We start from the raw sequence: 27,235 nt of genomic DNA on the forward strand, positions 1-27,235 counted from the left end.
CTGATGGCCCTCCCTGAGATTTACAAAATGTCTCTTGGTCACTGTTGCTCTGGCAAAGCTCCCTGTTCCATAGCTCCCTGAGCTTAAATCTCTCCCCTCTCTCTTACCTTGGGTCATGTTCAAAGACAGACAAACTGTGAACTGTTAGGTTTCTCAATTTTCTTCGTCATCATCCTAGTTGAGATTGGAATTGTGTGGATATGTGTTTATAATTTTGTTTTATTTTGTTTTGATGTTGCTGCAAATTATTACTGTTGTCACTTTGACTAATTAATAGTAATGAGTATCCTGCCCTATTCTAGAGAGGAAATGAGGAAAGTATAATCTGCTACTTAACAGAAGCCCAGGTAAAATGCCTAACTGAGGAGGAATCTGAAACTCACAGTTTAAATGCATGATACATGATACATGGCTCTTCCTTGCTGTCAGTGCCCTGTCTAAGCAGATAACTGAGAGTTACTGTATTTTGCTGTCAAATCTGTTCCAGGAACTGAGTCCCATTATATCTACATGTTTCAGCTGCCCATGCTTCACCCTTTGGGTTTACCTGCCCCTTTTCTTGCCCAGTCATGAATGGGGAAGGTCAAAGATGCTCCCAAGCAGGCTAGTAATTAAGAATTTTGCTTAGAAATGTATGTCCAAGTGTTGCAAAGATTAAACAGCTACTTCGAGGGCACACTGTGGCAATAGGGAAATATGGGTCTGGAGCAGAAGATGTGAAGAAGTATCCAAGTCCAGATTAGGAACACTTTCCTCCTATGTTATTTAGCAAACTGGAAAAGTCAGCTTTTCAATGCGTCCAGGCCAAAAAGTGCTATGTTTTCCTTCAAAAATAGTTCTAAGGGTTTTCTTTCCAAATCACCCCAAGAGATTGGATTAACATGACTTGCATTTCATTTCATGTAGGTGCTTATTCAAGTAATACACTATATCTCTGATAAGCAAATTTTGTTTAATTTCTATCCTAAGTTTAGCTATCACTTTTTACTTTATTTATGATAAGGATTTTTAGCTTCTAAAAAACAATTTTTGAATAGCTTAACATGTCAAATCACCTTAAATCAGGGAGCATCCACAGAGATTTGAACTAATGTTTAACTGATTTGGCTAGTAACTATGGTTATCCTAGTAAAGTTCTAAAATATGTCTCAATCAGAGCCCAACCAAAAAAAAAAAAAAATTTAAAGAGCTATAAATTTTCCACATTTTATTAGCTAGTTATAACTCTAATGTCAATAGAAAACAAAGTATGTGTTTAGATTAGTCATGGAAATGACAAGTGAATGTAACTGCTAGCTTTAACATTAAAGATTTGCTATCCAATTTTGATTTCTATTCATAGCAGATATTCATGAGGGAAAAACTTCCTTGAATATGAAAACTAAAACTGTCCTTCCAAATATTTCACTATCAGAGAATTGATTCTATAGTACAAATGCTATATGACTGCTTCCTTTGACTTTATTCTTACAGATTAATTGGGAACGATTTGCTTTTGGTCTTGTCTGATTTGTTTGGTTCCTCGATAGGTACACCATCTGAGCATCTTAAGTAGAAATGAATGTTAAGAATCTGACAATGACTGTCAGAGTGTCCTTCCCATACCCAATATTTTTCAATGTGTCACTATTCTCATATTTGATTACTTTTCTGACATTTAAAAGTTTAGAAAATGGGTCACCTATGAGTTTGCTTTGTTTTCCATGATTTGTTCTTTCCTATTTCAAGCTCTAGATGTGCTTAAAATTTAAAATCATGAAATTAATAATCCTTTGATTTGTATCCACTTCTAAGTGGTTTCTTATTAATTTTATATGCATATAAAATGCCTTGATCTTTACCAAATGGTATAAAATCTTACTTAGATCAATGGATCTAAGTACTCTGGTTAAATGCAGAGTAAGAATATTGGAAATGCCTTTATGGCGGGGTGCTCTTAAAGAGAATTTATGATGGCTTGATTCACTCCCTCTGCTTTTTTCCAATATTTTCTCATTTTATATTAATCAAAGCTCTTATCTGCTTTGGAAATTGAAGAATTATGTCTGTGAAATGTATCAACAACAGTAGCAGCTAGTAGTAGAATACTAGCAATCTGAGCCATGTTGGGCCCTGAAGACACATAAAGTATCAAAATGGTCTGGGGGTGGGGAGGGAGGGGGGAGAGGGAGGGAGGAATTAGGTGAAGATAAACTCGTATTTTAAAAGGGAAGACACTTAAAAACAGCCCCTCCTTCTGTCCTGCCTTTCAAACCAGTAGAATGTCTAATGTGGTTGCATCCTTGGGTTCCAGTCACTTCCGTAGTAAGTACTGTCCTTGTGACACCTGGGAGCACATCCGATGGGTTCTTACGTTCCGTGAGTTACCACTTCACAAGTCACTTCCTTGCTTGTTGGTTGGATGTTTTCAGTTGATACTACAGAAAATGTTAAACGTATTTTTCAGATCCTTACATTTTAAAAGAGAAATGAGATATTCTAAGGAAATTTGGAAAGAAAACCCTTAGACTATTCTATTGTCCTGTTATACACAATAAAATGAAAGTCGATGCTTCAGCCTTACTAACTGGGGAACCAGGCGTTAATACCATTTTTTCAATCTGAAGCAGCAGTGTCAAGGAGAAAGTAAAGACTGAGAAAAGAAACTGAGGAAGAATAAAATGTTGAACTACCAAGCCAGTGGTTCTTTAGGGGTTCAGAGGCTTTTTGCAAGACAGTTAGACACACCTGGAAAGCATATTCAGTCTATGCACATCCCACCTTCATCCTTTTGGAGACAGCATATGACAAACAAGAGCAACCAACCGTCCTCTGTGACCTCGGGTGTCACAGTACATAGAAGAGCAGCAGCTTCAGAATCACCTGGGAGCTTATTAGAAATGCTAACTCTCAGACCCCACCCAGACTCACTGAATAAGAACTTGCATTTTTGCAAGAGCCCCCAAGAGATCCAAACACACATGAAAGTCACAGAAGCACCGTGCAGGTCTTGTTTAAAATGATTACCTAGAGGTGAGTTTCTTGGCCTTTTAATCAACTCACATGTTAATAAAACTAACATTGATTGAGTTCATATCCTGTATTAAATGCAATGTTCAGTTCTTAAATGTGATCTTTGACTTAATCTTCACAATGAGCCTCTGAGTCACTACTGTATCCCCAATTTATAGGTTGGGGTACTGAGTAATGGTGGGGAAAGCAGCTCACCCATGGGTAACCGGGAGAGCCGAGATTCAGACGCAGAGATTCTGATCGCAAATCCTGCACCCTCGCTGCTGCCTGCTCCGCTTGCCACTACGATGCCTACTTTTTAATGATTTGAAAATGTATTCAAAGTTATCATTTGAAATCAAGTCCTACTTTCTTCATATGAAAACTAAAATCAAATGTATCTTTTTCAATTTTTAAATTTTTTTTCTAATTAGTTATACATGATAGTAGAATGCATTTATAAATTTTGATAAATCATACCTAAATGGAGTATAATGTCTCATTTTTCTGATTGTACATACTGCAGGATCACATCAGTCATGTAGTCATACAAGTACATGAGGTAATGTCTGTTTCACTCTACTGCTCTTCCTACCCCTTCCCCTCCCCTCTACCTAAAGTAACACTATTCTTCCCTAACCCCCCCTTATTGTGAATTAGCATCTGCATATCCAATTGCATCTTAGTTATAACATTTGCCTTTAAGTGTCATAGTGAAGAATTCTAGAAATTCCTGTTTTAGTTGGCCAAGAAATACTAAAATGATGCAAGCCCATCCAAACTCGTCAAAATGTATGCACATAATGTGTGTCGGGGGAGGGGGTTATATATCATTGACTTCAATCAAGCTTTTTAAAAAAGAATGATAGCTGTGCTTGGTGGCCTGTACTTATTGTCCCAGCAACTTGGGAGGTGAGGGAGGAGGATCCTTTGAGCCTAGGAGTTTGGGACCAACCTGGGTAACATGGCAAGACCCTGATGGAAGGAAGGAAGGAAGGAGGGAGGAGGAGGGAAAGGAGGAAATGGATAACATAATGTTAAAAATTAACTCTTGATATATCTCTATTCTCCCATAATTTACTGTTGAATTTTTGGTGTTTCGATGTTATAAAAACAGTTGCCTTTTTGGGCTGTGGAGATAGCTCAGTTGGTAAAGTAGTGCTTGCCTTGTACGCACAGGGCCCTGGATTTGATCCCCAGCACTGCAAAAAAAAAAAAAAAACAAAAAACAAAAAAAAAAAAACAGTTGCCTTTTGAACCAGATACACTATTCAACATTCCAACTCAAAACTCAAATATGTATTGCTGTTTTGGTCTTGGATACGAATGCTTATTTATCACAAGCATGGTTTATAAAACCAGAGTTGACTATAGCTGTTAAGCAGACTGTCCCCAAGCAAGTGGTGACTTATTTTAAACCGGTTATTCCCCAAATAATTCAGTCCCTAAACTGTAGATCCCAGTGCACACAGATTGACAGCTGTCAGAGGGGTCCCACCAAATGCCTCTTATTTGGATGGGGGGCTCACTGCAGGTGGTCAGAAGACTGAGCTGAGTCTGGGTTCCCTGAGATCAGGCATGAATTTCGAGGTGTGCCAACAGGACTGAGCAGCTGTGACTTTCTCAGTGTTGAAGGCACATCTCTGAGAGACAGAATCCCACCAGCTGCTTGGATCTAGATCTCAAGCTATTCAGATGACACTAACAATAGAGTCTAGATTTTAAGTTGCAGGTTAGGGCACAGTCAGCCCAGGGTTGCTCTCATGCCCTATGGTGGCGGCTGCAGGGAAGTGATGCCCAGGAGAACTTTTGCACATAGCAGGCAGAGTTTCATATGCTAACACAAAGAAAGCACAGACGGTCATTCCGGATGGCCACTTAGAGTCCCACTGGTTTCACCAAGCCCAAATATTTATGGTTATGGCTTCATTTAATCTGTATCAATATTTTTTTCCTAAACAGATTGAAAAACTCACAGAATTTCTCCTATTAATTTTCATAAATTTACAATCTTATCACTATCATTTTTCATATATTTTGACCCAAATTCTTCTTTATAACTGATTCCCATGCATTTTTTAAAAATATTTTTAAGTTATGCACACTTTTATTTCATTTATTTATTTTTATGTGGTGCCGAGGATCGAACCCAGCGCCTCACGCATGCGAGGCAAGCGCTCCACCACTGAGCCACAACCCTAGCCCTCCCATGCATTTTAGTATGGCTCTACATCTGCATGGCAGCCTCTAGAACAAGAATGCTCCATTAACCCAAATTTAATAAACTCTTTCCATACAAATGATGTCACTTCACATAAAACACGTGGCACTGTGACATCTCCCAGCCTGTGCCCTTCACATGTCCAGTCACTGCCAAGTTATCAAGACAGGGAGGACCTAATGTGATTCTGCTTGATGAATTTTTGCACATGCCCTGCCCTTTGATGTGCTGACAGAAGAGGTACGCCAACAGGACATTTTTAAGTCATGTGGTAGAAAATTATACAGGCAGTATTTATTTTATACAAGTACATTCTGCATAAGTATATAATATTTTATGTATTTAATAATATTTACTGACAAAGTAATTATAAGTAAACAAAGCAATGTACAGAATATAAATCAAATTACCGTGTGTGTGTGTGTGTGTGTGTGTGTAGGTTCTTGTCAAGATGCCTTTAAAGTCTGACTTGGGTTCTTGGTGTTCTATTGAAAGTAATTTGGTTGTATTAGCACTGACTTGTGAAAAAAGTCATGTATGTTTGTTAAATGCCTGCATATTTGTGGAGCAGAAAAGAAAGATTCAAAATATATATAATAAATCTTAAAAATGGTTTGAGGTTATTAATTTCAGGTTTGATTTTTTTTTACATGACTTCCAAATTTCCTTCCAAAAGAATCCCTATTACTTTCATACTTCTTGCTATTTGTCTTGTGATTTCTGTTACTTTCCTTATAACTCACTCTGGATTTCAGGTCTTAGATAACCACCATTAACTCTCTGGAGACTTTTACTGTAAATCTGACCCTCTCTGTAATTTTTTTTCCTAAGCTACATTTCAGCCTTACAAAACAGCCAGTAGTTTTTACAGCACCTTGGCATTTTAAAGAAGAAGCCACCTTACAGGAAATGCCTTTTGCTAGTAGGTCCTTCTAATTCCAAATTCATCTCTTACCATACTACAGTAAAGTTTAAATATGTAGCTGCTCAAACCAAACAGTAACCCATACATTATCTGTTTGAATAACTCTTCAACTTAAAAAAATATTATTTAAAAAATCTTCAAAATTCATAGTAAAAAAATATTGATGCATTTGACTTCACACACACACACGCACACACACACACACACACACATACAATGGTTAAACAATAAAAAGTACCATAAACAAATTCCAGAGATAAATAAGAAACCTGGGAAAGCTATTTGCCACAATATTAAGCAAAATTAACAAATGAAGATAGCAAAGAACAGACTAATATACATAAAAAGAAAGAACATAAATACACACATTTATATGCATGTACATTCACTTTTTATAGTCCTAAAAGGATACACAATTTCTTCATTTTCATTATCTCTAGGAAGTTATTCCAGGAACAAAATAAGAGTGGGTAAGGAGATAGATGTTTATTTTATTTTATATTCTTCTGTAACTCAACATTTATATTACAGGCAGGTATTACATCTGTGAGAAAGAAAAACAGAACAAAAGATCTTTTACAATGGTATTTTTTAAAATTATGGTGCAGTAACACTTGTATAAACTTTTACTAAAAAGATCACATAGCTAAGCTTACTCTAGATGCATAAGCAAATATCCAGACCATTATCATGTTTTTATTAGTAGCCATGTCTACAGAAAGCATCTTAGAATAAGACTACATTATTTCACCAAAAAATATTCTGTTCTTTCTCTGGTGTGTGTCCATGAGGTATTGGGGAAGCTGGTGACCATGAGCAGGCAGGAAAATAGGATCCCCTGACAGCTGCCTGGTACCACCTAACTCTAAATAAGGACAATATGTTCTTGAGGTGGAACAGATAATTTCATCCCTTTCAAAAACATTCTTAATATGCAGTGTGAATGATTACTCTATAAATTAAAAAATAAAAATCTGACCACATTCATGAATCACTTTAATCTTTTTTTTTTTTTCTTTGCAGATTTAATACGTGAAAGATTGGTCTAGAACGGATGGGGTTTCATCTGAATAATCACTGAAGACATCCAAGAAAGTGGCCACCAGGTAAGAGAACTGTGTCTACAGCATTGTGTCCATCCATAGCTTTCTTAAAAAGTTAACAAGGATACACAGGACCTTGTTCTGTGAAAGAAATAGAGGAAGCAGAAGAGAGACGTTCCAGGCTTCTTCCATCCCTTCCAACATAGAGATGAAGATTGCATGTATTTATATGACTTGAAATGTGAACAGTCTTGAGTTAACCAAGGTGCTTCCATGGGAGAGATCTGCAATTCCCTGGCAAAGACTCTTCTTAGCCATCGGTAACTCCTCTGAGCAGTTCTGTCCTTGCTGTGTAGGCTTCTGAGGGCCAGCTAGGAAATACCTGGGCTCTCTTATCAGCCGCCTAGCGGGGTATCTGTGCTGGGATGCCCCTCCCTCACTTCCAGAAGTCTAGCCTGACCTGTTTAAATCTTCAAAGGTGACTTGCTCACCTGCAGAAAAGCCACACGTCTCTAAGTCTCATTCTTATAAACTTCTTTCTTACTCCAGTTTGGATGTGGGGCTGGGCAGGGGGTAATATGAAATTGGAGTTGGAAGCCTGGCCTTAAACCCACGCCATGGAGCCCCGCCCTGTGACGCACAGGGATAGCATGGGGTCCCACAGCAGAAGGTGAATTTCTCAGAACTTGGCATATAGACTAGCACCATCGTCTGGGTCTGCTCTTTTCTGCCCAACTCCTGTCTCATGAACCTGTCTGATGTTTTCCCCATTTTTAAAGGAGTCCTTAACTTATCCCAGTAATGGGGGAGGGGCGCCAAAAGCCCTGAACTCCAAGAGCAAGCTCTCAGCTTCCCCCCTCTCTCCAGGAAAATTGAAAAGGTAACTTGTACCATTTCTGAATATGCTGTGATTCTATTGCATCAAAATAGAGGTTAGGTAGGTAAATAGAAGAAGTGGCTTTATTCTTCACCAGATTGGCATATAGGAAACACTTTCTGGAAGGCGCACTCCTTGGTGGTAGTGTTAGGAAACTATTTAGGACTGCTTTAATCTGGGAGATAAAAATAGTCACATTCTACAGAGTTCCATCTATCTTTAGTTTTGTGGTGTGTGTGTGTGTGTGTGTGTGTGTGTGTGTGTGTGCGCGCGCGCGCGCTTTCTTTTTTTTTCTTGTCTTTTATTTTTTTATTTTTTAATTTTGTATAGATAAGCTTGGGGGTTTGGGCTGTGCCTGTTTTCAGACAAAATTCACTTCAGTAAAACTAGATTATTGGGGAGATTGTAAGACAGCATGCATCTTTACAGTACTCGACAGAAGTAGCTCTCTCTCCATGACACCTCATCAGCCCTACTGTGGTACAAGCCAGAGGGTTAATCCCGGGAGTGATTCTTGGACCTGCTTCCCTTCTCCTATAATTCCACAACCTTCCGTTTCCAAGTGACACATTTGAGGCTAAACTTCCCAAAGAATCAAGAAAAACAAAACACTGAAGAAAACATACTTCAAATTTTTAAACTTCTTCAAACCTTTGAGTTTCAGATGAGTTAGCAAAACATACTTTATTCTAAAAAGCTGGATTTTGTTTGTTTAAGAACCAATGTCATACCAATCTACCACTAACCAGCGACTGTGTCCCTGGCTTCCTGTAACACACTCTCCAAGGCCCCATCCCGGGCGGTAGGCACTGTTCTGAAACCCAGGCAGGGTTGGCAGAAGGCCTTCTGAGCTCTGTGACATTGCTTTAAAACTTCCACCAGCTCTGAGTACCGAACTCTGATCTCTTATTGATTTAAACCAGTGATGTGCAAACAGCATTTCAGACCTTGTTTTAGAGGTCCAAAGAATTTATGTTGAAATCTACTTACAGTAAATGGAGAAAACCTGATTGGTACATTTAAAAGAATAAAAAATGTACTTGATGGCTTAACATCTGTGGACTTGTATCATCTGATAGGAGAGCCATTAGCCATAGGTGGCTATTTAGGTTTAAATATCAATTAATTACGATTAACTAAAATTAGAAATTCACTTCTTCCATTGCAGCAGCCACATCTCAAGTGCCGGGTAGACCCAAGGAGGTAGACTCAAGGAGCTAGTGGACAGTGGAGAAGTAGAACTTTTCTATGCTCAGAGAAAGTTCCACTGGACAGGACTGCCCAAAGCAGATGTGTTAATAGCACAGTGGACTTTCATTGCCACTTGGTGGAAAATTTGTGTGCTCATTTTAACTTCCTTGGAAATTTTAAAAAATATTTCTGAACTTCCGGTTTCCTAGGCATTGTATTACCTGGGACATACTTTTCACAGGTCTCTTTTACTTTTCTTATTTGTATGTGTATTTAAATGCAGGGGAGTAAGTAGTTTATGTAGTCTTCTAAAGTTCTTGATTTCTTCAATATTTGAAGAGGCACCTGCAGCTACAGGGAGCTGAGGACTAGGGCACTTGACTGTCGGTCTGTTTACCGCCATCACGTCACCTCCAAGAGAGCAGACTTTCCATAAAGTTTGTCTTCCTACAATGACAGACGGGTCTCATTTGTATAGGCTTAAATAGAGTTTGTAAACAATTTGGAGAGCCAAACAAAATAAATATGAGGACACTTCTTTTTTCTTTTTTATGGAAATGTATATGAGTTTAGAAGTCTTTGTTTTTATGTGGAATATATAGAAAGCTGGATGGATAGAGAGATGATTGATAGATGAATGATAGACACACACAGTAGTTTTAATTATTATACTCACCTCCTATTATAGTCTATCTGGAAGTTCGTAGTCATTGTTTGTTCACTAACGTGATCCCATTAGTGAAACAGCAGCCTCAGCCCCTTTCCAGTCACCTCGACCCAGCAAATCTGTTATGTGTGTTTCCTGAACTAATGGTTACACATGGCAAGAAATTAAAAACATATTTGTCTTTGAGTTATTGACTCATAAGGGGGTTTGAAGTAGCTATAAAGCTAGCTGTGAGAAAGGAATATAAATATCCAGCCAATATTCCCTTTATACATTTCCTTTTATTTTCAAGGAAAGCATACACTATAGAAGTTTGCACACCGCTAAGGATTCTAAAATATGAATTTCAGAATCTTACCAGTGGTGGGGGAGTGGTGGGGGAAGCAAGGTAAAGGTTAACCATTTGTGTTTAATAAACCAAAATATAATTTGTTTTGAGGGTAAGCAAGTTTACTCTAAATAGCCTTCTAGTCACACAGTTTATCTCTAGTGAAATTATTCAATTGTTCTTTTGCTTAAATGATACGGCGAGCAGATAAGAGCTCAGAGAATGAGCCCCTGAATGTAGAGGCTGTGATTTGCTGGCAGGAAGGACATTTAGCTGGTACCAGCAGTGGCATCACCCTGTCCCTCCTACTTCTTAGTCCTTCCCTTGAGGACTTAAAATTTAGATGTACAATTCTTCTTCTTTTTTTTTTTTTTTTTGATTCCAGAAAAGTCTGGGAAATCTCACAAATATAATAGTATAGCTCAAAGCTGGTAGAAGGAAGCCAGTTATCTGGAACTAGTCCTTTGGTGCCTTTTAAATATGTGCTAGACTCACCCAGGGAGACCTGGGACGCCAGGGACAATGTGACGTGCAAGGCCCACCTGCAGCCAGGAGCAGGGTCCCTCCTCCTGGAACTCAGGCGAGGCAGAATGCTTCTGCACAAAGCACGTGCTCCCCAACAGCTGGGGCGTGGTAGATAAAGTGCACCAGAGGGTAAGGGCTGTCTCTGCATCCAGAGTCTGTATCTTGCTGCTCAGTGATGCTCCCAGGTCAGAGGAAAAGGCGGGCACTGCGCCGCCTCCTGGCCCTCCAGTGCATCAGTGCACAGAACAGGTGGAAGGGGACGGAACCGCTGTCTTCCTCAGCAATGCAGAGCGAGGAATCTGCCTGGGCAAAATGAAAGCAAGGCGCGTGTGGGTCATTCGTGGAGATGGCCACAGAGGCTTGTGTGACGACAGCATCCTTCATACCATCAGGGGGCCAGCCCTGTCCTCCTCCACGCTGGCCAGTAAGGAGCACTACTCTTTGTTTTGCATGCAGTGTGTTTATCTGTACACGCTGAACACGTAGGGAACGTCACCAGGTGTCCTTTGGAAATTGGCCTACGGTGCACCAGCTATTGAAGTGGTAGGAGACTCCCCCTGGACTTCTGCCAAAATTGAGATTTAATTAGATGGATGAATCAGACAAAACAAACCATTTGAATTAAAGAGTGAAAAATACAGCATGCACGTACCAGTGAAATGAGAGGAAATCTCTATGAATGGAACAATAAATGAATATAAATTTTTAATTCATTTTAGATTCCTTAAGGTAATGTGACCAATTTAATAGACCTGATTTAACATGAAGAAGACCCATAAAGAGATCTGTGTGATCTATTTTGTCTTCTGAGAAAGATGCTTCCACGCCTTTAGCTTTCATATTTAATCATTTTTTTTCTTGTCTAGTTTTGTGGTATCACCGTCCATCAATTCAGATTAGTTGGGGAAAATGTCTATCTCTATTTCCCGAGAGAAAGTAATTCTGTGCTCTTTCTCAGCAATTCAGTCTAACAATTAAGAACCCTTAAGCTAAATAGAAAAATTCATTTCACAGGAAACTTTTATTCAATATGTATAATTAGTTTTAGTTAACTTTATTAATGAAATGTCGCAAATCAATTAGGTTTGCAATAATCAGATGGGGAGGACCCAAGAGGGGCCATTTCTCTCACAAGAGGGGAAGGTGATACACAATTTAGTCGGGAAGCAAATGTAATTAGATTTGATCAGTTGAGTATTCCTGTCCTGATGTGGAGTTAGGCACATGCCCAGGCCTGAGCATACAGTTTGAAAAGTAGTCCAAAAAACACACTGTGACTTAGAAAATGTCCCCTTGGTTCTATTGACCACAGCTGGCCACTGGAGAGGCTTCTTTGAAGCTGGAGGTACATGGATTTTCTTCAGAGGGTTATGTGTTAAGTTGCTTTGTCAAATCTGAATGCCTTTAAGCAGGGCAGGATGTGTACTCTGCTTGCCTCAGACTCCTCCACTCCCTAATGCCTGTGTCCAACGTTTACACATTAATTTAACTGCTCAACTCCCAATGGCATTTCAGTTTTCCACTCTTTTGCCCCAGTTATTAACTATTGTAAGTTTTCCTCTAAAGTAGGAGAATCCAGAAAATGTCCTGATAGTAAGACTCCTTCTGAATGAAGGTCTATTAAATGCAATGTATTCCTCTCTAGGACTGCAGCCTGAAATAGATCCTACAGTCAGTTACTCAGTAGTTTTGGACCTTGGCATGCCAGTTACTGTTGTCAGCTCTGAGCAGAAAGTTGTGAACAAAGCAAAAATCCCTGCCCTCATGGAACTTACAGTCTAGTACATGGAGAGAAAAACCAGCAAGTAAAAGGTTTTAATATGTTGAATGGCATAAGGAGTGGGAATACTGTGTGGAAGCAGTAGGAGGGCATGCTGCAATTTTAAAAGGGGATTTATGGAAAATCTCCCTAGTAAGAAAAGAACTATGTGGACATCCAGGAGAAGATTGCTCTAGGCAGAGGACCCAGCAGATGCAAAGGCCCTGAGGCAGGAATTCATAGACATATCCAAGGCTCAGCAAGTGGACCAGAATCATTAGAAACCTCAATGGATGTAACAAGTGACAATATATTGAAAGATATGAACTGACAAACTAGAAGCAAATTTAGAATGGACGTGAGAAAGAAAATTAAGGGAATGTAAACACCTAAGCAGTTTTAAGACTTAAAATGCTTTTGAAATATGGTGAAATCTTCCCCAAACTGTAGATTTAAAAGACAGGTCAGGTCCACAACTCAGTCTTTGTTGGCTAAGTCTGTGGCAGCAATTTTAACTGATCTTGAGACGCATGTCCTCCTGGACACCTATGTATCTTGCTTGGCATGTTTTACACTTCAAAGACAATTTGCTGACAGTCCTGATCTGTGATCCTGTATCTCTGGACCTGAAAACAACTCTTAAGTGATCGATTTAGAGCGGCATGACATTGTCATTAGATTACTTTCCACAGAAACTTTGTCTTCTTAGACACTTAACACCAATGATCTCAGTAAAGGGGTTTCAGTGGACGTGGTATCGTTTCATAGCCTGTGCATTCCATTTAAATTATTTTACTTTCAAGCCCAACAAGAAAATTCTAAATAAAAGATACACTTGGGATTGCAGGTGCATCATCCATTGACATATAAGTTGGAATGAAATTAGTTAGTGGAGAATTTCAAATCCACCAACAAAAAAATGTATGGATAGTCTGAGCAAGGAGAAAAGATTTGACTTGGTCTCATTTTTATTGGCATTGTCTTTCCATATCCTTTGGCTCTTACCTCTCCTGCCATTCTTCAAGATTTCCTAATGAGGATTAGGGAACAAGGATCTTTAACAGTTTGTGCTTGCAGGTTGGAAATAAGAAAATGAAGACGAATGCCTTCTCTCCTGCCAATTTGATTTTCTCTCGCTCCTCTCCCAGCAACTGGGGCACAGGAGTCAGTCACTCTTTCCAGCAGGTAGGACCGAGGGAAAGGCACCCATCTGTGGTGTCCTGCCGGCTCATGGCCCTCCATTGCAGGGCTAGAGATCTCCCCAAGAGTGAGAAATGAGAAGTGACCAGGAGAGACGGAGATAGTGGAACCTCATTCCCCAGGGGAAAGCAACAGCTCAGTGGCTGGGAAGTTCCGTGGTCCAAAAAGTTTTGAAAATAATGCACTTTCTGATCCAAAAAATGCCATAATTCTTACTTATTGTAAGAAATTCTCACTGTTTTTGTCACAAAGGTATATTTCAAATTGTTCCAAATTTGAGTAGATCAGTAATTAAATAACTATTATTAGGAAGTATTTTAATGTCCGAAAAAAATAGGCCATAGATATTTCCTAGCGGACCCTTGAATTTTCCATTGGTACCTGTCCTTCCCACTAAGATAGCTGCTAACTGTAAAGCTGTGCTTTGGCCAGCTGATTCCTATTTAATCAGTGTGCATGAATCTCTCAGCCTCAGAAAGTCTGTGACATGGACAGAGTTCTGATTATATCTGATTCCTATTTAATTCAGTGTGCACGTATCTCTCAGCCTCAGAAAGTCTGTGACATGGACAGAGTTCAAACAACTATTCCGCTCATTTGAATCCAGAACTTTTTAAGCCTGGGTCAGCTGCACGCTGCGTCACTGTGCAGCTTTTAACCCCGACTGCAGTGTGGTAAAATGCTCTTCCAGGACCTCAAACCAAGGGTGGTCTGAGACAGTCTAGGTTAAGCAAACTGGGAGACGTGGGACGGCCTCCAGGGCGGCCTCCTCCCCATTGGAGCTCTGCCCTGGGCCCTGTCCTCTTCTCTAGAGCTACTTGGTGGTGCCCCCCTTTGGTCTTCTCCCTGCCTCCCACAGTGGAATGCTACTCACTGGTCTCAGAGAATTAAAAACTAAGCTCTGGAAGTGGGGCCCAGCTGACAGAAAATGTGGGGCTCAGCTCTAAACAACTGGTGTGCGGCTGACTCTTTAAACTGCAATAGAAGCCAGAAGGACCCTTCCTGGTGTCTTTCCAGGTCCTGCGGCTAGTTCATGCTACCAAGTGGTTCTTTATGACTCTTCAGGAACTTGTTTCCCAGCACTGCCAGGGTGACTGACATCCCATGAAAGTGGCCCAGTGAGCTCTGGGACGTTCTGAGAACAGACGATACATCACCTCAAGCCAGGAGATCCCCTCTCCTCACACAGAGGCATGAAAACTGGTTCAAATGGACCTGAACTCCTGTGCGGGAGAGTGAGCGCTCCTGACTTCAGGGGCCACGTCTCTCTGTTGTAACTCCCTTGTGTCCTTGGAAACCGGTGCTCACAGGCCAAACCGCCAAAGTCTAGTCCTCTTCCTCTGAGTGAAACCGTTTTAGTTGTCCGTCAGTATCTGGCCACTGTCCCCTCCGTGCTCCTTGCAAAATAAGACCATCCTACCTCAAATGCCAGCAGCACTGGGAGGACAAGGTGAGCTAAAAGAACGCCTGAAATCCAGTCAGGATCCCACCCAAGGGAAAGAGCCAGGGAGTCCCAGCTTCCTCCAGGTGCCTCGCCCGCAGGTTTCTCTTCTCAAAAAAAAGATGCTGGAAAGTGTCTGAGAGAAAACAAACCTCTCTGAATGACGAGAGGTGGAAGAATGAAGGCGGGAAACGGCACTCTAAGCAGCCTCCCCATTTTTTTCTTTCCATTTCCTGAATGTGAACAGATTCTTCACTTGTCTTTAACCGCCCTGGAAGTGGTTATCTCTCCTTAGCTCTTTCTCAGTGCCATGTGTGGTCTGCACAGAGTCACTAATGTAAATCATCCTCCAGATCAGAAAAAAAAAATAAGAGAGACTTCAAGTAATCTAAAGTTCACTATATTTAAAAAAAAAAAAAGGACCAAACATCTCCAGTCCAGGGATGAATCATCTTTGAAACGCTCCCAGCGGGTGATCTTGTTTTAAGGGTGAAAACTTTTGGAGCAGAGTTGGGGGAGCAGCTGTTTCACATAGTCCTGACGTTTCTCACCACAGTACGTGGAGGTGACCATGCCGGGGGACCATCACAGTGCATTGCCACTTATAATGAAGACAGGAAGGACACAGAGCAGTAACTGGACATTTCCTGGTGTCAGGCACCCTGTCCTTCACTCCAACCCGCCCCGCCCCCAGCCGTGCTTTTCAAAATCCAACAACAACAAAAATAAACATCCAGGCTAAGTCTTCTTATTGGCTCCACTTGGACCCAATGGGAACGGAGCAGAAGTGGCCCTCATTGCTGACTGGTGTTAGGGTCAGGACCCAAATTTAAAACTGACTCCAGTGCTTTGCTTCCAACCATTTCTGCCCCAGAAATAACCGGCCAAGTTCAAGTTCATCGACGCCCGAGATCCTGCTGTTGTTGTTTAACTGCTACAATAGAGCGTTTTTGTTTTTGTTTTTGTTTTTCATACAAGTGAACACTGTGCTAGTATTTAATTACAGGTTTATACTGATATTGGGTGCAAGTATAAGCTAGCGTCATTTGAATAATAGGAGAAGAGTCATGAGCTTTGAAAGGGATCCTCAGAATTAGAGTAAAGCAGATATTTTTCTGTCACATTTCAGTGAGGAAAATTGCTAATTCATATGCCACTAGCCGTAGGCAGAAATGCAACAGGAAATGAAGACAAACTTAACTACTTTAAATGCTGTGGTCTGTGGTACAAATTATTGCACTATGAATTCATTCCCTTCTGCTGTCAAACTGATCATCGGGATTACATAGACAAGCAGTGCAAGACATTACTAAAATTATTCTTGAATGTAGCTTTGAGGTCTATCTAAAACACTAGGCAATTTGCCTGCAAATACATAGAAAACACTTTTTAAAAAGGTTGGGATTGGTTCTTTTCCCCCTCTGTTAAATATTAGCCTTTGAAATGAACCTGGCTGATCTGCCAAATAACACTTGCAAATTGTTGTGTTTTAATCAAGTGACAGACTGAGAGGGAAGCCACACCAGGCCTGCTTCTGCTTCTAGAGGCAGCAGGGACCAGAAACATTATGCAATAATGCCCAGAAAAGAGGGGAGCCTCTTAGCATTGTGCCTGGCAACAAATGTAGCCACTTATCCCAAAAGCAGGCATAATTAGAATCTATGAAAATCTACCACCAGAATCCAAACCCCTGGTGCACTGCTCAGCAAATTGTAGCTTTTAAGTCGGTGGTATTTTCAACCATTTCATTTAAATATGTGAATATATGAGTGTGTGAGGTTTTAAGAGGTCTGTTCCATATGCTATGGGAAAAAAATCATCATTTCTGTTCAGGATAGTCCTATAAATAGGAAACCCCATTTTTAGCCTCCCAGAAGGCTCAGACCCTGGGCTGCAGCTGGCAGAAAGACCCAAATGGGTTAGTCTATTGAAATGTTCACATGACCCAGGAGCACAGTGAAATCTTGGGGAGTTCTCCTTTCAGTAGGTAGCACCAGCAAGATCCACCTCTCTAATAACTGGAACCAGGAAATCCCAGGCTCATGCATTAGTTTACAAAATTGTAGCAGAGCCTAATAAAGCAAGCCTGAAGGGACATTAATTTTTAAATTAATGTAGTATGAACAATAAAACAAAGTTTTATTTAAAAACCCTCATAAAAGTGGTCAAGTTGGTGTCTTAATGGAACTAAATGAGAATTTTATTACTTAATTTTTCTTGCAATAGGAAAATAAATGCTTTTTAAATTTTAAAATTAAAACAGAACTTAAATATCTGCAGGGACTATTTGGCATAGACCTTTTGCAGAAAATAAATGTTCCCCTGATTTGAAACTGGCCATTGATCTGTGTTTGAAGGTATGCTCTCTGTCCATCAGAAATAGCAGGAAGACTTTGTATCTTTTCAGAGGAAAGGCTCTCTGTTATGTTTTCTTCATTTCTTAAAGTGTCGTGATTTTTATCTTCTGGTGTTAGATCATAAACAGATTTTAAGTGTTAAAACATAGAAATAGGTATTTAAATTGAGAGGTGAAAGTCTTAGCCAGTGAGTTATAATTTTTAAAAATAGGTAATACAGACCTCTAGTGGTCGAACAGTTTGAAAGTCCCTGTAAGAAAAGGAAATGATGCACAAGGTGGCTGCATTTTAAGCAGAATTTCTGTTCTTTAAAAATATTTACATGGAAAAATTCACATAGTTCATAGAAACAAAGAGAAAAGGTTAAAAAATGTGCTTCAAGGACAGGTATGTGCATCCTTTGAGATGTTCCTTCCTCCAAAACAAGTGAAGACCCTCTGAGCCAATGCCCAGCAAAGAAGTCTGGGTCTGTATTATTTTTCTTCTAGAAATTATATGAATGGAGTTGACAAGTAGTGGCATTATGTGAAAAACATTTTTCTCCTTTGCCTTATTTGGAGTCTTTCTTCCTCACTATTCCACAAGCTCCTCCTGCAAACAGCTTCTCCAGCAGCCTGGTTTGCCTGCCCTGACCTCAGGTTCTCTCCCCTGGTAGCCACTCTCTGGTGGCGTGAGCTGTGGGCTCTCCAGGATACTGAGGGAAAAACTGTTTGATCCAAGTGCAAACATAAGTGACAACCAAATACACCTCTAAACAGTGCTTCTCAAAGTTTAGTGCACGTCCAGATCACCTGGGGAATCTTATTAAAATGCAGATTCAGACTCAGTAGATCTGACATGGGACCTGAGAACACTTTACTAATAACAGGTGCTGCTAAGGCTGGTCATCCAGGGCCACCCTGGGAGAAGCATTCATTCATTAATTATGTGTGTGTGTGTGTGTGTGTGTGTGCACGCGCGCATTCTTATTCTTTTATGTTACTTTAATGTTATGTTTTAAAATTTAACTTTTAAATTTATAGAACATTTAAATCTCTTCTAGTTAATTATGTACAAATTGTCTCTGGGAACCTGATGTGGAAATTTTGAAAAGCTGATCTTAAAACATTTTTAAAATGAATTTGCTATCATCTCTTTAGCATGTTGAGTCATGGAGTTTGTAAGTACCCCTGTAAGTGCTTGAAGTTATTGGGCACTTGTAGCCACAATTAAGAATCTGATTAGCCAGTTGGGAGAGTAAGTAAAATCAGATTTTGTGCATGTCATAGGTGTTTTAAAATTACTGAGGCCCCAAAAAACATCTGCATCATAAAATCAAGCAGAAATTTAAAAGCATAAGGTGAAACCTTAAAAGTCAATAAACCAGAATATACCATAGGAGAATATATTTTTCAGGTCAAATCTATTATAATTTCACCATTGAAATAACTTGCTATCATAGCATGTTGTCAACCTTAATTTCAAAATCCATAATTTCAGAACTTATGTCATGGGGTAGTCTTTAAAAGCCTCTTGCAAACTTTTAACATCTAGTTTCAAATCAAAAATAATATATTAACAGGCTGTGGCATAGAGGGAGTACATAAATTATCATGGTTGCCCTGCGTGAATAGCATTCACAGGTTTGGCTTAGACACGACTTAGATGAAATAATTAACCATGTACAGTACTTAACAGTATAAAAGTAATTAATCTAGCTGCCTCATACTGGTTTGGCCTAAATAAACATGCAATAAAAAAAGTCATAGGGTTTTATTATTTTTTCACTCACGTTTCTACATTAGTAAGTTGGAATTTTTATATAGCAGAAGGAAGATATCTTTCCTTTAACAAAAAAAAAATTTTCTTTTCAAATGTTAATGTACTGCTTATAAACCAGTGAGTTCCATGAATTTACAATAGTGGGCAGATGTTCTCCATTAATAGTTTTATGCATTCTTTCTACTTCATGGTTCAGACAAAATGATTATTTTAAATTAAGGTGTAAATAAGAAAAATGGGATTTTTATTGCTTAAAAATCACACAGACCCTGTTGATGGTTCCGCAGTGCTGTGTTGGTGTAGCTTTGGCATAGTATTTCAAAATATTTCTTGGTTTTTGCCCTATGGGTTCTGGACAGAGACAGATTGTCTGTTTGACCTGGAGACCCTTTACCAGCAGATTCCAAGGCCAAGAGCAAGGTTGTCAGTTGGCAAGAGAGCAATAAATATAGTAAGCATCTCTGTTTGGGTAAGAGGAAAGGGCTCAGGTGATTCCTCCAAGGAGAAAGGAGTTCATTAAGCTCAGTCCTAATTTTAAAAGCCCACTCTTGTTTATGGCTGTTCTTATAGATTATGACATGTTTCCCCATATAAAATTCCACTGACTAATCATTCCCCACTTCATAAATGATCTCATGAAGGTGAGGCTTAGTCGTTCTTCCAAAATCAAAGAGCAGAGAAGATCAAACCTCAAATCCAAGGACTTCTGCTTCCAGCCAAGGTGGAGCAACAGGCCCTGGAGCTGCCTCCCCACCCAAAACAGCTAAAAACTGGACATATGTATGCAACGAAGGTTTTCAAGGCTGCAGACAGCAGAAAACAAAAAGCAGTGATCTCCAAGCACAGGAAACTAACGAGGGGTACCCTAAGATCACCCCAGATTGCTGCCTGGAAGAACCTTCAGCAGTGGTCCAGGACAGGCAGATGCTGGTGGAGTGGAGCCCAATAGCTTCCTTATTGAGGAGAAGAAGCTGGGAGTCCAAGGAGGCTAGAGTTCATAGGGTAGACGACCAGAGAGGAGAGAGTGCCCCTAAAAAGGTCCTGGAGATCTGCAAAGAGTCCCCTGTTTTTCAGTGCATGTGGGTGAGAAATTGCCCAAAAGGATTAGAGGGAATGAGCCTCAGAGATTAGCTAGACCAGAAAACAGATCCTGTTCACACCAGCCAGAGCAGAAAATCTTGTACTCCATGGGCATCTGGTAGCATATTCAGAAGGGTCTGCCTCAGGAATAGGAAAAACATCACTCGTAGACTAAATGCTGCTCTGATCCCACCTAACAAAACCCAAAAGAGGCACACTCTGCATGCACCCCAACTGCTCCCAGAACAAGTTGGGAGAATTTTTATAGAAAATCATCAAATGCCTCACAAAGTAAAATTCACAGTATTGAGCATTCATTATAAAACTACCAGGCATGCAAAGAAGCAGGAAATTACAATACGTGAAAAGAAAAATAATCAATAGAAACAGACCTAGTAATGACACAGGTAATAGGATTATTATACAAAGACATTAAAGGTTATTATAACTTGTATTTCATGTGTTTAAGAAACTAGATGAAAGTTTGAACATATTAAGTAGAGGCATGGAACATATAAAAAGGACTGCAATTGAATTTCTAGAGATGAAAACTTCAGTGTCTGAAATGAAAACTGAAATGGGACTTCAGATCCTAAGATAAGACTTTTCTACTGCCCTCAAAACATGCTTCCCTAGATGCTGAGTTTGACCCCAGCAGCCTAATGCATAATATTTGCTTAATACTAAAACTCTCAGGTGAAAGTTTTCTTTTCATCAGGGGTGTGGACACTAGGGAGGCCCATATTTCCTTCTCAGTGTGACCCTCCTGGCCTGCCTCTGGCTCTCAGAGCAGATTCCACCACCTCCCACAGACTGGTGCTCCTTTCCTCCAGAGTGGACTCCCCAGAAAGAGGGACCCCCAACCCTCAACATGGCGCCCTCTGAATCAGTGAGAAGAAAGGTCACATAATCAGGTTACCATTTTCCATCTGTGTTTTCTGTCTCACACCGAAAACTCAAGTCATCTCTACACGAAATGCAATTAGTGTAGACATGAGCCCCTCCTCAGCTTCAGCCATGTCATCTAAGGCAATGTGCATGAAATCCTGAGCTATGCTCTTCCAGCCAACCAAGCAATGAACCAGATAACACCACACTCTTATGTGGAATTTAAAATACGCTGATAACACGCCATTTTTTTTCCAACACAGAGGGAAAAAATCAACTTTGTTGTTTAGGAAGTTTTATTAAGGCTAGAATCCCAAACAATGTATATGCTAATCAAGTATCACTGTTGATCGGAAGCACTCCATATTCACCCAGAAGTAATTCCATGTAACTCCTCAGTCAGTGTGTCCACCTAATTCATAGCAGGTATCTTCTCTCCATGACCTTTTTTGGTTTGTAGTCCCAAGCCAGCAGTGAATTAATTTAGAGAATATATCACTATCAAAAGCACAGAGATTACCTGGTGTTATGGTTTGGATACGAGGTGTCCCCCAGAAGCTCCTGTGTCAATGCAGAAATATTCAGAGGTGAAATGATGAGGCTAGGAGAACTGTAAGCTGATGGGTCCATCCTATTTGAAAGGACTACTGTCCTGGGTGGTAACTGCAGCAGGTGAGCTGTGGCTGGAGGAGGTGTGTCCCTGGGTCATCCCTGGAGAGTTCATGTCCCTGCGGTCCCTTCCCCTTTCCCTCTTTCTGCTTCCTGGCTGCCATGAGCTGATCTTTTCTCTACCATGCCCTTCCACCATGAGGTGCTGCCTCACCCGGGGCCCAGAGCAACGGAGTAGTCAACCAGGGACTAAATCTCCAAAACTGTGAGCCAAAATAAATTTTCTCTCCTCTCAGTTGTTCATGTAATGAAAAGCTGAATGACACACCTGCTAACATAAATGTGTAGGTCATTTAATGCGCTTGGAGCATCAAAATTCACTTTAGGAACACCTTACTGGGTAGTGAAACATTCAAAAACAAATACTTTAGTGTTTTTTTTTTTAATTAAAAATCATAAATTTACATAGGGCAATGTTGTTTGATTCATTTTGTTATTTTTTCCCTTCCCCCCACCCCTCCCACCCCTCTTTTCCCTCTACACAGTCCTTCCTTCCTCCATTCTTACCACCCTCCTTATCCCTAACCCTAAACCTAACCCTAACCCTAACGCTAACACCTCCTACCCCCCATTATATGTCCTCATCCGCTTATCAGCGAGATCATTCATCCTTTAGTTTTCTGAGATTGACTTATCTCACTTAGCATGATATCCTCCAATTTCATCCATTTGCCTGCAAATGCCATAATTTTATCATTCTTCATGGCAGAGTAATATTCCATTGTATATATATGCCACAGTTTCTTTATCCATTCATCAACTGAAGGGCATCTAGGTTGGTTCCACAATCTGGCTATGGTGAATTGAGCAGCTATGAACATTGATGTGGCTGTATCTCTGTAGTATGCTGATTTTAAGTCCTTTGGGTATAGGCCAAGGAGTGGGATAGCTGGGTCAAGTGGTGGTTCCATTCCAAGCTTTCTGAGGAATCTCCATACTGCTTTCCAGAGTGGCTGCACTAATTTGCAACCCCACCAGCAATGTATGAGTGTACCTTTGTCCCCACATCCTCACCAACACCTATTGTTGCTTGTATTCTTGATAATTGCCATTCTAATTGGGGTGAGATGAAATCTTAGGGTAGTTTTGATTTGCATTTCTCTTATTACTAGAGATGTTGAACATTTTTTCATATATCTGTTGATTGCTTGCATATCTTCTTCTGGGAAGTGTCTGTTCATTTCCTTAGCCCATTTGTTGATTGGATTATTTATATTCTTGGTGTAGAGTTTTTTGAGGTCTTTATATATTCTGGAAATTAGCACACTATCTGAAGTATGAGTGGCAAAGACATTCTCCCACTCTGTAGGCTCTCTCTTCACATTACTGATAGTTTCCTTTGCTGAGAGAAAGCTTTTTAGTTTGAATCTATCCCAGTTGTTGATTCTTGCTTTTATTTCTTGGGCTATAGGAGTCCTGTCAAGCAGCTTCTATTTTAGTGTTTATTTAAAATATTTAAAATTTCACCTTCTCACCAGTGATGTAATCAGGCCCAACAAGTTGGTATGGCTCTGTGAAATAGCTGCACTCCATCTCAGGACCTTCTCAGCATGGGGTGACACTTGTCAGATAAGTGTTAAAATAAACATGCAAGAATACCCCGCTATCATAGACTGTAAGCTGTATCCAACCATATGGAGACTTCACATTAATGAAACATAGCTCTAAGAGACACAATAGTATCCATCATGATTTATAGAAAAATAAAAAGGAAAAAAGTTGCTGCTAGCAGGAGCAATGTAAAGGCTAGTGGAGAGAGGTCCAAGTGGCCTTCTGAGGTCCTTCTCAGACTCCGAGCCAGGCTGGTCCCTGCACATGCAGACAGAGCAGCCTGGCTGGGTGAGGATGGAGGTGAGCTGTCCCTCATGCTATGGCGGCTCTGGGCCTCCACTGCCTCCAACTCCTGGCCATGAAGGTTGCTTCCCGTGGAAATGGGAGAGGAGCTACCTGACCAGCAGAGGTGCACTTCAAGTGTTTAGTGTCCCAGAAGCACATTGGGCTAGCAGTCTATTTTCTCAGGTGAAAAATGAGGGGGTTGGCTTGGATCCTAAGTTGCAAATTGGCAGGACAAGGACCAAATCTGAACTGCAGAAGAGCTCAGTTTAGTTCTCTGGTGGTTGTGTTTTTCCTTTGCATTAGCTGAAAATTTTTCAGAATGAGCTCTTTCACATAAGATTTGAAATTTCCAGCTCATTTTCAAAATTCAGCCGCATCCCCCTCTGATCACCATGATCACAATTGGCTTTAGCTAAGGAGTATATTCCCCAACCTCCTCCAAGAAACAGGAGGTTCTCCCTTCACCGCACACCACTTCACTCATCTCTGTTCTGCCCAGTCCCTGAAGTTTTTGGGTATGTGAACCCTGGAGCATATAATCTCTGGTGGCCATTCCAGCCACAAAATGCTGTGAATCTCTGACTTGAGTTATTTCAAGGGAAGCAAAAGATGAAAACATAGTAGTTCCACTACATTATAAATTAAAATAGACTTCACTTGGATAACCTGATAACCAACACCCCTGATAAAATAGGAATTGTGTGTGTTTCCAAGAACAAAGGGCATGCACATTTGTTCTTATATGACTGTCTTTGAAGAAGAGCAATACATTTGACTCGTGAATTTCCTTGTATCACAGAAGTTTCTGTGACTTCCTGATCCACATAAACTACTCTCCAAACCTAAACTGAAAATCCCTAAGTTGCAAAATGACTTTTCATGTAACAAAGAACACTTTCATTTTTGGTTTAACATAGAGACATCATATAATTTATCTAGATGATAACTTTGAGATGATCACTGACTTATGTATGTATACAAGTATGGCTATTGGCTTTGACTGATTTTTAGAACATATTTTCTCTGAATTGGAACCTTTTCGTATGAAGATGTCCAAAATGATTAGCATGATATGTTATTTTCACAAAGTTCTAATGAACTGTATAAATCTGCCTGCCTTATTCTAAGTAAAAAAATATTAAGCCTAATATGGTTTTCATTATTTTATATAGTAATAAAATAATACCCAAAATGTTATTACCAGAAATAATACCATGTTGTATGATTATTAGAAGGTGAACTCATGAAATCATATTAAGAAACAACAATTACCACATGTTAAGTCAGATAATTCAAGGAACAGTCTTATGTGAATACTTGGAGAGTTGTGGGCAAAGAAAGTTGTTTTTCTCTGAATTCTACTTTTTAAAGGAAATCTTTATCATTTAATTAGTTAAATTATGATTCACCAACCAAAGGTCTATGATATATTTTTGACCCTCTAACTTAAAATAATCTTAAAATCATCTATATTTCTGATGTTCATTCTTTGATTTATTGAAGATTGATTCTTTATGTTGCTTTATGGGATTACTAACAGATTATATCACCACATATTATTATATTAAAAGGACTTCTAACCCAATTTCAATTGATTTCTTGCCCATAAGTAATAATGCAACGAATTGACATATAAGGTAAAGTTTGTGGGGCAATTTGGTATATGAGTGGACACATATGAGTAGATATTAGTTATATACAATGATAGTAATAATAGATATTATTTATTGAGTGTGTAATATCTCAGAATCATTTTCCCTTGCTTCATTTAACCTTGTATTAACAGCATAGAGTTAATTTTATTCCATTTTAAAAATAAGGAAACTGAGGTCAAAAGAGGATAAGTAGATGAGCCAGTCACATGATCAGTCAGAGATGGAGCCAGGACTTCAGCCCTGACTTTCTTAACCCCTCAGTTTAGGGTTGGTTCATTTCCAGCAACACCCTCTGCTAACATAAATGTACGTTCCCTTTAAGATTCTAAGTGGTGAATATATGACTCTTGATATGGAAATTAGCTTTCCACTCCAGCCGTTTATTAAACTGATTCTTATTGCTACCTAATCTCCCGGAATGTGTTTCATACACTATCTTATGAAGAAATTAGTTTAAACACCTCCTCTGACAGTGTTCTTCCTAGGACAGGGTGGAGGATCCCCAGTATCATTCCTATTTGAGAGATCAAAGCCCCATGGAGGTTTAATGATCGGCCTGAGGTCTCAATTTCTAGAGGGGCAAAGCAAAAGCCCCAAGACCCCCGTCCCTAATTCTAGGCCAGTGTTTGTTCTAGGTGGTTTTTATCGCTGCTCATCTTGCAGTCAACAGATTCCCGCTCAACTTCTTAAATGACACTGCTTATTTCCTCCGGGCTTTTGGTTTTATGTATTAAGATTTGGTGTCAGCATTCGCCATATCTTCTCACTCCCAATTTTGAGTGCTTCCATCTGATCGTTTCTTTATTTTTGTACTTTATGAGCTTTTTCCTCATTTCTGTTTTACCCTGATTATCCAGGAAAGGCTGCGTACATCTTTTGAAAGCTCTGATGTTCTCAATGAAGAGACCTTGCAAGTGACCTTATTTGTCTCCCAGGGAGCTGTATATCATGACTTCAAATGCCCCGCTAAAATGTTACCCATTTGGCAGCAGAATACAGAAAAGGCTGCTCTCCCTGATAAGACATTCAGTGGGGGTTTCATAGCAAGAGAATAGAGTTCTTAATGGGAAAGAGGGAGGAGTATAATTCCCTCTGATTCAGCAAGTCTTTCAAACTTCATGGTGCTTTTCTTCTTGAACTAGTCTATAAGAATTCCGAAGGGACAATGCCACAGACCTCGCTAACCATTAGTATTGAGGCCAGAGAATTTTGGCCCTAGAAGTCTCTTCATATTGCTTTTTAGAAAGCTCTTCTCAGAAATGTTTTTCCTCAGCTACAAAAACAAATATCCTATGCCCTCGTGGGGCAGATAAACAGAGAGGGCAAGCAGCAGAACATGAAGCTAAGGAACTCAACTCTTCAGCTGCCAAATCTCCAGAAAGGCTCCTTTGCACCTGGGTGTTCATCTTTCTTTCTCACTTTCCCTCCTTTTAATCCTAATGAGAGGTTTGATGGCGGGACATTTCCTGGGCTGTTCCTCAGAGAAGAAAGGCCTAGGTGAACGCAAAGCTGAATTTATATTCATATATTGCAGAATCAATTCTGAGGGTGCGACGGACTTCCTCTGGCCCTCAGTCACCTCTGCCATGCCTATGATGGCAGTGCCACCAGAGGGCAGGGTTCGACTACCCAACTGGGTGGCCTCTCCCTGCAGTGGGCTGTAGGGTCAGACAACAGCCATCAACTCTGGAAGCTCCTGTGAAGAATGCAGTGGACTCCCTCTTCGAGTGCATTTGTGCAGAATCCTGTACTCCTACAGAATGCTTAGAGAGGGTAATTTCCAAAATGACCTCACACAGCAGGCGTTCCGTCAGTTTCCAG

At 40.1% G+C, this 27,235-nt stretch overlaps 1 protein-coding gene across 2 annotated transcripts in view; it reads left to right on the plus strand.

Annotated features, from left to right (window-relative positions):
- AGTR1 (angiotensin II receptor type 1) overlaps window positions 1-27,235 on the plus strand; it is a 44,280-nt gene that overhangs the window by 2,400 nt on the left and 14,645 nt on the right. For both annotated transcript variants that reach the window (XM_079101148.1, XM_079101149.1), the window contains one exon: window positions 7,161-7,243. The gene's annotated coding sequence lies outside the window, so the exon portion shown is untranslated. The remainder of the gene's footprint in view (window positions 1-7,160; window positions 7,244-27,235) is intronic.

Source organism: Sciurus vulgaris (assembly GCF_902686455.1).
Source record: "Sciurus vulgaris genome assembly, chromosome: 10".
NCBI classification, from domain to species: domain Eukaryota; kingdom Metazoa; phylum Chordata; class Mammalia; order Rodentia; family Sciuridae; genus Sciurus; species Sciurus vulgaris.